The sequence below is a fragment of the Pristis pectinata genome, chromosome 7 (genome assembly GCF_009764475.1).
Source record: "Pristis pectinata isolate sPriPec2 chromosome 7, sPriPec2.1.pri, whole genome shotgun sequence".
Taxonomy (NCBI): domain Eukaryota; kingdom Metazoa; phylum Chordata; class Chondrichthyes; order Rhinopristiformes; family Pristidae; genus Pristis; species Pristis pectinata.
Window position 1 is genome coordinate 28,822,141 of NC_067411.1, and position 12,117 is coordinate 28,834,257.

Genomic DNA, 12,117 nt, shown 5'->3' on the forward strand with positions numbered 1-12,117 from the left:
GAATTTCTCTGTAAGCACTTAAATTTTGTTCCCTCTCAATCAACAAATGCTACCTCAAGAAAACTTCATGTACTGCAGCAGCTAATTATGGAAGGTTCACAAACTGAGTTCAATATTAGAACGTAGTCTCCGATGCAGATCCTCTCTGGGGACAGTGCACAATTGGCAATGGGCGAATGAATAATTATTGCAGGTAGAGTCTGAACATTTCAACATGCACACTGTTTTCTTAGGACCAGCAAAAGCATTGGAAAATCTAAACATTACTTCTGACAATTCATTTGTGAAACTCTAATGAAATAAAAGAGTCAATTTATAGTTGGAGAAACTGTGCCGGAATCCATTAAAATACATCCCAAAGGACCCCTGGAAGAGAAATATTTCTCAATCATCCTTCCACATATTATATACGTATGAGCTGGAAACCTAGGTCGATATCATTTAAGCTTGTCTTACAGCACATTTTGTGTTATAATAAGAACATTCAGCTTCTCAAGCTCATTTTTCCATTCAATTAGTTTGTGGCTGATCTGCACTTCACTCGTTTTGCCTCCCTTCCCTCTACATTCCTTGACACCCTGACCTAACAAAAAGCTATCTCCATCAATCTTGAGGATCTAAATGACCTCGCATTCACAGCCCTTTTGGAGAGTGGTTTAATCCTTGTGTGGAAAAAGAACTTCTTATCTCCACTTCTCAATAGTTTGGCTATAATTTCAAAAATTAAATTCTTTTATTGTACGTATCTTCCCACCAAAAGAAATAATTTTACTCTACTTACTCTATAAAATCCCTTTAAAAAACTTGATTAAATCTTTCCTTCACACTCCAAAGCCAAACTAATGCAAGCCAAGTCCAAGAGTATTTAACCTTTTAAGCTGTGGTGTTATTCCAGTGAACCTGCTCCTTTTGTGATTTATCATTCTTGAGGTGAGGTGCGTCTGACCAAGCTTCTGTAACAACTGAAGTGTAACATCTTTGTTCATGTTTTCAGCCTCCTTGAAATAAGTAACAACATTACCTTAGCCTTTTTGATTGCTTTTTCTGTCTGGCCTTACTACACACAGATGAGTTTGCTCCTCCAAAATACACTGCATTTTGTCAGAGCCAGCCTGACAGAGTGCAATCCTCAAGTCCTTATTCTCAACTTTCTTACAACACAATACTCACCCATGTCAGGACTGATGAAGAGCCATCAATCAGAAACATGGACTCTGTCCTTCTCTCTCTCTCCTCAGAGACTGCCTGACCTGCTGAGAATTTCCAGATCTACAGATAGATGCTTAAATACCTCAAGCTTCTTCTGCTCAGTCACTTTGTCCCCTTTTCTATATTCTACTAACAACCCAACAAAATATTGTAGATTGTTAGGTATGTAGCCTGAGAGTCAGAGTTAGTATTTCACACTAGGGCAACAAACAAGATACTGGAAGAACTCAGAGGATCAGGAAATATCTATGGAGGGAAATGGGCATTTGCCATTTCAGGTCGAGACCTTTCCAGCATCTGCAGTCTCTTGTGTCTCATTAGTATTTCACACTGTTGACTTTCCTTTGAAAAATGAGTGGAAAGCAGGAGAGATTAAAGGATAAAATATTTGATAATACAAAGTAAAAGGGGATGGTAATGGGACATAAACAGATGTGTAAATGAAAATAGCCGAATCATTACCAGAGGATGAGTCTAAAAATATGTGAGAGAGTCATTATGATCTGAAGTTATAGGACCATAGAAACATGCAGCACAGAAACAGGGCCTTTGGCCCATCATGTCCATGCTGACCATTAACTCTCCAACTATACGAATCCCATTTACTAACACTGAGTCCATAGCCTTCTCTGTCTTGGTGACTCAAGTGCTCATCCAGATGTTTTTTGAATGTGAGAGTCTCTGCCTCCACTACCCTCTCAGGCAGTGTGTCCAGATTTCAACCACCCTCTGGGTGAAGAAAGTCTTCCTCAGATCCCCTCTAATTCTTGTACTCTTCACCTTAAACCCACGGTCTCCGGTTATAGACACCTTTGCTATTAGAAATGTTTCTCACTATCTACCTTATCTATTCCTCTCATTACTTTGTACACCTCTATCAGGTTCCCTTCTCAGCCTCCTCTGCTTCAAGGAAAACAAACCCAATGTGTCCTTTCTCTCTTCATAACCGAAACGTTCCATTCCAGGCAACATCCGGGTGAATCTCCTCTGCATCCTCTTATCTGTAAAATGTTTAATTGAAAGTTGAGATGCAGTTCTTCAAACTTTATTAGAACCACCTTGGAGACTGAGGACAGAGAATTAAGAGTGAGAACGGGTCAGAGAATTAAAGTGATGGGTAACTAGAAACTCAGGATTATACTTGCAGCCAAAACAGTCATGCAATCTTCAGAACACCTTCTCAGTGCAGATGAGACCAAAATGTGAGCAGCAAGCACACTATGCTAACTTAAAGATCTGTACGCCAATCATTCTTCAGGACAGTGAGAAAGGAGGATGCAAGAGGGAAGCAAGGAGGCAAACAGAGAGTGTTGTATCTCCTGGGTTTGCAGGGAAAGGTGTCAGAATATATCAGATATCAGAAGTGCAACATCAGAAAAATTGAAAAGAAGATACAGAAACTAGGAAAATGAAATGGAGCTGGGGTGTGAGGAAATACATGCAGCTAATGTGCGAGCTCATGGGCCTTAAGTAGATATCGGCCAACACCATATCCCCAAAAATGGAGATCAAGAATTTAAGGAAGAGAAAGAACAGTCATTAAATGAACAAAGCAGGGGATGGAATTAAAAGCAATGTTGATCAAATTTTTCAATTCAGGATGGGGGCAGCAAAGATTAATGTATCAGAAGAAGGGAAACGTATAGAAGTGGAACAAAAAATGTTCCACATTCCCCACAAAAGGCTGCCATAGTTAGGAGCCAAACATTTTCTTGCGGCAAAATAATGTTGAGAAGGTGAGTGCAGCAAAGGAGAAATTATTCAGTGAGAGAATGTGCACTGAGCTGGAGCAACTTCATTGACTTTATGACAGGAGCAATTCTTTTCATCCATTCCGAAAATTAATACTTCCCATTATAGCTACATTGTTCCTGTTACATGCTTTCTTGATCACTGCACCTCCACAGTTCGCTTCTCATTAACATTATCAGGACCTCAGGCCTGGCCCAGATCAGCCATGATCATACTGAACAGTGGGGCAGGATCGAGAGGCCGAGTGACCTACTCCTGCTCCTATTTTCTTGTGTTGTTATGAATTTGGTAGATAACTCTCACTGTGGCTTTTTGTCTTTTTTTAAATTCCCTGATTCTGCCTAAAAGTTTTCACAGCCTGACCAGACTCACAAAACCCTCTTTGTTTCAAGTGTTCATTTGTGTCGATAATAACTTTGCTACTCACTCCGCTTTCCCACCTTTGAGCTTTCTGAAGCTGCTTCTATTGAGCCACATGGGAGGAGTAATGGATTAAAGTCTGGGTTTTACAGAGGTTCCGTAGTATTTTAAAAAAGGGCAAATTTGAATTATTTTTCCACAGGTTTACAGCCTTAAAATCAATATAGGTGGCAAGACCTTAGAAATACTCAGTGGTTCAGGGGATATCTGTGGAGACAGAAACAGAATTAATGTTTCAGACTGATGACCTTTCATCTGGATAATCCTTGTTGCTTATTACTTCTGGTGAAATGTCATCAGCCTGAAACATTAAACTGTTAATTGGTCCTTTAATTCTGTTTCTCTCTCCACAGATGCTATCTGACCATCCTCCTCTATTTTTGTTTTTAATTGACGGGGTGTCTACCTGTCAGATGGGAAAGTGAGTAACACAAAACCACAGTAGGGCAAGTGTCAGATGGGGAAGAATTAATTGAATATGGGGGAGTTGGCTTTCATTGGAGGCTGAGGAACGGAGAGGGTGTCAAGGGACAGTGTCCAATGGTGGATGTGTGGACCAGGGGTGCCTTATGATGAAAGAGATGGATCTACTGGTAATCAGAGGGTCTAGCAGTGTTTGGAGGGCTGCTGTCTGGTTGTGGATGGAAGGTTTTAGTGGTGGCTGTAGGAATGGTTAGGGGAGTACCACTGTTACGGTGGAAGGAGTGTGATGTCACTCAGGGAACAAGTAGAAAATCTGGTACCCAGTCTGGTGATTTTCAGGATTTGTAAAAGTGATAAGTTTTGTGGTCATTGGAGACAAGTTCTTGTCAGAGTTGAGGTGGATCCACTTATGACTGAAAGTATCCAGAGATAATCAGGAAATGCTCTACTGGAGTTTAGAAAATTGGAGAAGAATGTTTTCAAATCAGAAACAATGCAAAGAGCTCTGGCATTTCTCTACCAGACCTGAATATTTATGTTATGGTCATTATCTCCTGACCATAGCAGTTACAATTTTTGATCATTTGGACAATGTTTCCAAGAAATGAAGGAGATAAAACCAACCTATGATGGAATTTGAATAAATGCATGTTCATTTTTCATTTCAGAGATTTGCTTGGCCTCTTTAGGTCATGATGAGGAGTGAAGTCATAATCCACTTCATTGCTTTGAAGCCTTCATTTAGATTTTATGGAAACATACATCATGTTTCTAAAATCAATCACCAGTCAAAAGTTGCTGGCTTCTCACTGGCATTAGTTTAACTAAATTTCATGGCAGGGTAGTTACCTATGAGAGTGACAGTGTACATGAAAGACAGAATTATCGAGACTAAAAAGACTTGAAAAGTCATAAGAATATAACAGTTGCATAAACATCAGAGGAAGCTGATTCAATGTGATAAATACTCGAGCAACGTCGAGACTGGAACATTTCACCTTCAGTAAAAATGCCATCTTAGCTCGAGTGACAGAAGTATAAACAGTGTAAAGAAATATTTTAAAGTAAAACTAATGAGTAACTGATCACAGGAGTGATTCAAGAATTTTCAAAGATCCTTCTTTGTATCGAAAGAGATAAAAATCAGTTGCAGCTGTGGATAGAATAATATATAATGGAAACAGATATTTTATATTTAATTCAGGCGCTAATTTGGCCATTTATGGAGAGTTTGAAATACCCAGGCAATTGTCTTCTTTGTTTTTGGTTGAAATTGTGCTTAAATTACATCTGTTCCTATAACAACTTGTATCTTTTTGATCAATAACTGGCATAATTCTAGTAATGGTAAACCTTGTGTCAATTTATATGTTTGAACAGAGTCACAATAATTCATCTTTCCCTCACTATCTCTATTGTTGTTTGCTAGGAGGCAGTCAATTCATTTTCCTTGGTATTGTATTGACATTTTATGCTGATAGATTTGGGCTGCTTTGGATTGCAAATGAGGAATATATCGATTCTACTTCATTCACCACGTGAAAAGCCTTAGCCATATGTGATAGAAATCTAATCCAACTCTTGTGTATAAATTAAGAGTCTAACAAATATTTATCTGATCCTTCAGTATTCTGAATATTGAAAATTCTGATACTATATTGAGAATGTGATGGATATCCGCAGTTGCCTTACAGAGAGAAGACTGAGAAAGCATAACTTAGATTTCTATTGCTAATACCTTATCTCACAGTCTGACCAGCATGAATGCCAAAGGGATGACAATAAGCATCTACCCTGAGGGTCTCAACAAAAGAAATGGCAAACAAAGCAGGTCAATGCTCTAGTTTGAACTTATATCAAAACAAGTTTTTGAGAAATTATTTAAAAAGTTCTTAGTCATTGAAACTGTCATCCAGGAATCCCACAGGATCAGTCTGTTTACAATTCCTACACTTTTTCCAATACAGATCATAGGATCCTGGAATCGTACAGCACAGAAACGGGCCTTACAGCCCACCTTGTCCATGCCGACTGTGATGCCTATCTACACGAAAACCACTTGCCTGCATTAGGGCCATATCCCTCTACTCCTTTCCTATCCAAGTACCTGTCCAAAAGCTGTAATTGTGTCTACTTCCACCACCTCCTCTGGCAGCTCGTTCCAGATATTGACCACCCTTTGTGTGAGAAACTTACCCATCAGATCTCTTTTTTAATTTCTCCCCTCTCACCTTAAATCTCTGTCCTCTAGGTCTAGACTCTCATGCCTTTGGAAAAAGACTCTGATCATCTATCCTGTCTATCATCCTCTTAATTTTATGAACCTTTATAATGTCACTCCTCAGCCTCCAACATGCCAATGAAATTTAAATCCGGCCTATCCAATCTCTCCTTGTAACCACAGCCTTCCTTTCCAAACAACCCTTCTGCGATCTGGTGAATCCCTTCTGCAGTCTCTCCTTTGCTACCGCATCCTTTGTGTAGTGTGGCAACCAAAACTGTGCACAACCAATGTTTTGTACAACTACAACTTTGCATCCCAACTCTTTTACTCAATGCCTTGGCCTATGAGTGCAAGCATACCAAATGCCTTTTCCAATAACCTATCAAGCAGCTGATCTTTGTCACATTGTACCTTTAGACAACCTTGTTCATGATCTATGATTCCACAAATTCTCATGGGTGTCTGCAAGCTTACCAATTAGACCACTTACATTCTCAACCAAATCATATATGGCAAACAACAAAGGTCCCAGCACTGATCCCTGTGGTACACCACTTCACAGACTTCCATTCAGAGAAACGTTGACTCATTGGGCCAAAGGGCCTGTATCTGTGCTTTATTGTTCTATAAACACCCCTCGGCCACGACCCTCTGCCTCATATCACCCAGCCAGTTTTGGATCCAGTTCACTAACACATCTTGGATCCTTTAGAGTCATAGAGTACTACAGCACATAAACAGGCCCTTCGACCCATCTAGTCCATGCTGACCTGATCTTCTGTCTAGTCCCATCCGCCTACACCTGGACCATATCCCTCCAAAACCCTCCCGTCCATGTAGCTATCCAAACTTCTCTTAAGTGTTATAATTGAACCCACATCTACCACTTCCACTGGCAGCTCATTGCACACTCGCACCAGCCTCTGTGTGAAGACATTCCCCCTCAGATTCCCCTTATGTGCTTCACCTTTCACCCTAAACCTACGTCCTCTAGTTCTAGTCTCACCCAACCTTAGGGGAAAAAGCCTGCATGCATTCACCCTATCTATACCCATCATAATTTTGTATACCTCTAAAATATCTCCCCTCATTCTCCTGCAATTCAGGGAATAAAGTCCTAACCTATTCAATCTTTCCCTATAACTCAGGTCCTCAAGTCCCGGCGACATCCTCGTAAATTTTCTCTGCACTCTTTCAAACTTATTGATATCTTTCCTGCGGGTAGGTGACCAGAACTGCACATAATACTCCAAATTCAGCCTCAGCAATGTCTTGTACAACTTCAACATAACATCCCAACTTCTGACCTTTATAAATCAGGGCATTGATTACAAAGTGCCAAAAGCTCTTTACGGCCTTTGTGCCTTAACCTTCTGGATCAGCCTACCATGCAGGACTTTGTCAAAAACCTTACTAAAGTCCATGTAAACCACATCTACCTCTCATCAATTTTCCTGGTCACCTCCTCAAAAATCTCAATTAAATTTGTGAGGCATGACCTTCCCTGCCTCTCCAATTAAACATAAATCCTGTCCCTCAGAATCTTCTCCAACAATTTCCCTACCATTGATGTAAAACTCACTGGCCTATAGTTTCCAGGCTTATCCCAACTACCCTTTCTGAACAAGGGAATAACATTAACTATCCTCCAGTCTTCTGATACCTCACCCTTCAAAAATCTCAGTCAGGGCCCTAGCAATCTCCTCCCTTGCTTCCATTAGCATCCTTGGATAGATCCTGGCAGGCCTGCAACTTCAGTAACTTCCAAGCAGTATGATATCAAACTGGTTGTGAAACCAGTCCATTTCCTTCCACAGATGTTGATTGACCCATTGAGTTCCTCTAGCAGTTTGTTTTCTCCAGATTCCAGCATCTGCAGTCCCTTATGTTTCCATTTTACTACTCTACTGTAACTGTTCCCATCCGCCCTCCCCACTTCCCTTATTTAGTTCCATGCTCCACTTTCCTTTCCTATCAGATTCTATCATCCGCAGTCTTTTATTGCCTCAGCCTAACACCTCCCAGCTTCAGTCGCTATTTCCACTCTTCCCTCCTCCATCGGTCCATCACCCCTCCTCACCTGGATCCACCTACCACTTGCCAGCTGTTGCCCCCCCCCTCACCTCTTTGGACTGACTATCACCCATCTACTCTTTCAGTCCAGATGTAGGGTCTTGACCTGAATCGCCCACTGTCCATTTCCCTCCACAGATGCTGCTGACCCATTGAGCATCTCCAGCAGTTTGTTTTTCTCCAGATTCCAGCATCTGCAGTCTCTTGTGTCTCTCTGTTTGTAACTTTTTTTGCAGTCGGTTCTATGAATTCCCAGTAAATCAAACTATTAAAATTTTTCCCATGTACCACAGGTATTTTTATAAGCTCATCCATCAGAATTTCTAATAAACAGAGATATTCATGTGAACAATAGTTCACCAGACCATCAGGGAAGTCCTGATGACTGATATCTGAAATCAATTCTTGAACAGTTTGATTTTTGGCTCAAATCTTTATCCTCATCTAAGCCAAACATCACCACTAAGGACTTACAAAATTTCCTACAGAGAATATTGTAGAAAATTGGGCAAAACATGTTTGGAGGTAGAGCCAGACCCTTGATCTTATTGTAGGTGTCTTACACTGAAAAATAAGGTCAAGGTTCCCACCAAGGTAATGTCTTATAACAGCAGGATATAAACTGTCCTTGAGCCTGGTGGTATGTGCTTTCAGGCTTTTGTATCTTCTGCCTGATGGGAGGGGGGAGAAGAGAGAATGTCCAGGGAGGGAGGGGCCTTTGATTATTTTGGCTGCTTTATCGAGGTAGCGAGAAGTATAGACAGAGTCCATGGAAGGCAGGCTGGTTCCCATGTTGTACTAAGCTGTGTCTACAATTCTCTGCAGTTTCTTGTAGTCTTGGGCAGAGCAGTTGCCATACCAAGCTGTGATGCATCCAGATAGGATGCTTTCTGTGGTGTATTAATAAAAATTAGTGAGGATCAAAGGGGACATGCCAAATTTCTTTATCTTCCTGAGGAAGTAGAGGCGCTGGTGAGCTTTCTTGGCTGTGGCATCTATGTGGTTGGATCAGGACAGGCGACTGGTGATGTTCACACTTAGGAACTTGAAACTTTCAACCCTCTCAACCTCAACGTCATTGATGTAAACAAAAGTATGTGCTCTGTGCTCCCTTCCTGAGGTCAATGACCAGCTCTTTTGTTTTAATGACATTGAGGGAAAGGTTGTTGTCATGACACCATTCCGCTAGGCTCTCTATCTCCTTCCTGTACTCTGACTCATTGTTATTTGAGATTCAGCCCACCACATTGGTATCATCTGCAAACTTGTAGATTGAGTTAGAGCTGAATCTGGCCACGCAGTCGTGAGTGAATAGGGAGTCAAGTAAGGGGCTGAGGATGCAGCCTTTTGGGGTGTTGTGGCAGAGGTGTTGATGTTTAACTTTACTGATTGCAGTCTGTTGATCAGGAAGTGAAGGATCCAGTTGCAAAGGGAGGTATTGAGTCTCAAAAAAGTAACACAAAATAATATAATGGAACATGCTTCAGAATCAATTCAGCTCATAGAGAACAATGTCGTTGAGAAAGATTGAAGACAGACTTTAATTATTCACAATAAGAGCTGACAATTACAATGCACATACATTCTCACAGGCTTTCGGTTAAGTCATGCATATGTGTAACCAAATTTTCTGTTGTTTAAAATAAAATCACTCATCTAAAGCCGTATTTATCCCATCCTTACAAAACCTAACAGATCAACATTTTCAGCCTCTTCAGAAACTTTCTTACAGATGTTGATGTCTGGAAGCTGCTCACAGTAGGGACAATGCAGGAACCTGACAAGGACCAACAGAGTGTGCAGAGACCAACAGAACACAGAAAGACCAATAGAGCGTGCAGGGAACAACAGGACACAGAGAGGCCAACAAAATGTCAATATTCTGAAGATGATGTTCAAGATGATCTAAACCAGCACTGATCCTATACCCAACATTCAGAATTCTGGGATGAAGATCATTGGGTCCTTGGGCTGAGCAATCATATGGAAGCTGCTGAGATACACAGGTCAGCACCTCATCCTCCATCCCCGGCATTTTGACTTGTTTCCCCCAGCAGACCTTTCTGCAACTCTCCTGTGGCCATGGAGAGAGTTCCTTGTACATTGCTCAACATTTGCAAGCTCTGCTCATGGTTCTTCACAGGAACTACACCTATCCTGTATTAGCACTTGTTTCAGTGTGCAACACACCATAGCCCTGCGTTAGTCCTGCAAGCACTGTGCGTTTATTACACTAAAAGGGTGAAACCTAATTTCCTGGTAATTCCATGCCTGCAAGAACAAACATGATTGCTTGTACACTAATCCTGCCAAATGTTTCCCATTTTTGCTAGCTATAATAGTTTTCTGCTTTTGCTTCTTTTGTTGCACTGAAAGTGACATTTTCATTTGCATATTAGATCATTACTTTGACTCTAATAATTCCATAATTAAAAACACATAGAATTGTGCACCTCAAAAAGCAGACTATTTCCTATGTGCCAGTTCTTTGAGTCAGTCAATTAATGCCATTTCTCCACTCTTTCCTCAGAGCCATGTGTTTTTCTTTCATTTTCAAGTATCTATAACATTTCCTCTTGAAAGTTATAATTAAATCTCTTTGCAGCAGCACTTCAGACAGTGCATTCTAAATCATGACAGCTCACTGTGTAAAAAAAATCTCCATATTCCCCTGATATTCTAAGAGATGGATTAAGGAATACAAATTATAATTCAGTGTTACATTTACTTATGAAAACACTGAATTGTAAAATAAACTGTTTAATTTTTATAAAAGTCAATGTTCCAAAGGAACAGAGTGCTCTTCCCCTCAATGTTTCTGTATACTCTTCCTGATTGTGATCCTGTTGAAATTATTATGGACTAACACTGTAGCCAGCCATCATTTGAATGTATCTACTGACCCTAATGAAGATACACCCTGACCTTTGTAAGTTTGGAGTTTATTGGCAGAGTGAATTCCTGTGTACATGACTGACGAATAGTCATGTTATTACTTGCTCCCAGGAGTGGAGAACAGGTTTCCAATCCATAAGCTTGACTTTATACCAGTAATCAACATTTGGCATTAACAATGCAAAATAATTATTGGGTGATTAATTTTCATAAGTAGGAAGGCAAATATTGTCATGTCTCATCTTTTCTCAATCCCAATCACCCTGCGCTTAATTTTGCTTTGTGTCAAAGATGTCGATATTACTTCTGTCAATAGTGGGAGCTGGAATAATACTCGTAGGTGAGTGCATGAAACAGGTTATTATCTTGCAGGCACTTCTGTGTATTGATATTTCTGACATCTGCTGCTCTTGCCCATTGCAACACAGATACAAATCTAAATGGTTACATCTACTGCATTACTAAATAGGTGCAGCTTGTTCCCCGCACTTGCTTCCATTGTGATGAGAACTATTGATATGTTACTCGGACCCAGTTCAGTATCAGGTCTGGACACTGCTGTTCTGTTGCAGAATCAGTCTGCAACTGGATTAAGCAGAGAATAATCCAAATAAAATATAGGTACTACATTCCTTTATTTATTCATTCACTGAACACGAATGTCACTGACAACGCTAGAACATACTGCCCAGTTTATTGTCTCAGTGTGAGGAGGTATTAAATAGTCAATCACGTTATTCCTCTGGAGCTGTACACAGACCAGACTATGTTAAGGCACCAAATTTCGTTCCCTGGAGGAAGGGCAATAACAAATCAACAAAACGGCTTGATGAGGTCGATGCAGGGATGATGTCTCACCAGGCTGGGATGTCTAGAACCAGGGCTCAAAATAGAGCAAAATAAAAATCAAAATTGCAGATGCTGAAAACCTGAAATAAAATACAACAGAAAATGCTGGAAACACTCAGCAGGTCAGACAGCATCTATGGAAAGGAAAAGAGAGTTAATGTTTCAGGTGGAAGATCCCGAGAAAACAAGTTGTTTTTTCAGCAGCAGAGAGAGTAAGGGAGGAAAGGAAAGGAACAAGGAAATATCTCTGATAGGGTGAGGCCAGGGTTACT